Source organism: Fulmarus glacialis, unplaced genomic scaffold (assembly GCF_000690835.1).
Source record: "Fulmarus glacialis isolate BGI_N327 unplaced genomic scaffold, ASM69083v1 scaffold10550, whole genome shotgun sequence".
Taxonomy (NCBI): domain Eukaryota; kingdom Metazoa; phylum Chordata; class Aves; order Procellariiformes; family Procellariidae; genus Fulmarus; species Fulmarus glacialis.
In genome coordinates, this window is record NW_009189575.1 from 21,521 (window position 1) to 21,774 (window position 254).

The window sequence follows — 254 nt, forward strand, 5'->3', positions numbered from 1 at the left end:
CTGTTAACAGTCACACCTTTGGGATTTTTTTTCAGAGAAGTATTTCTAGACTAATTATAACCAGCTGCAGATCACTGCAAAGGGAGTAACTGAGATCTGCCTCAAAAGCATCTAGGAATGGAAAGATATTTATTGATTATTTTTAAATCAAACTCTGCATCAGGTTAGCATCTAGGAATGGAAAGGTATTTACTGTTTTTTTTTTTTAATCAAACTCTGGTTAAAATCTGCCACCTGCATTTGGCTCTGAAGAC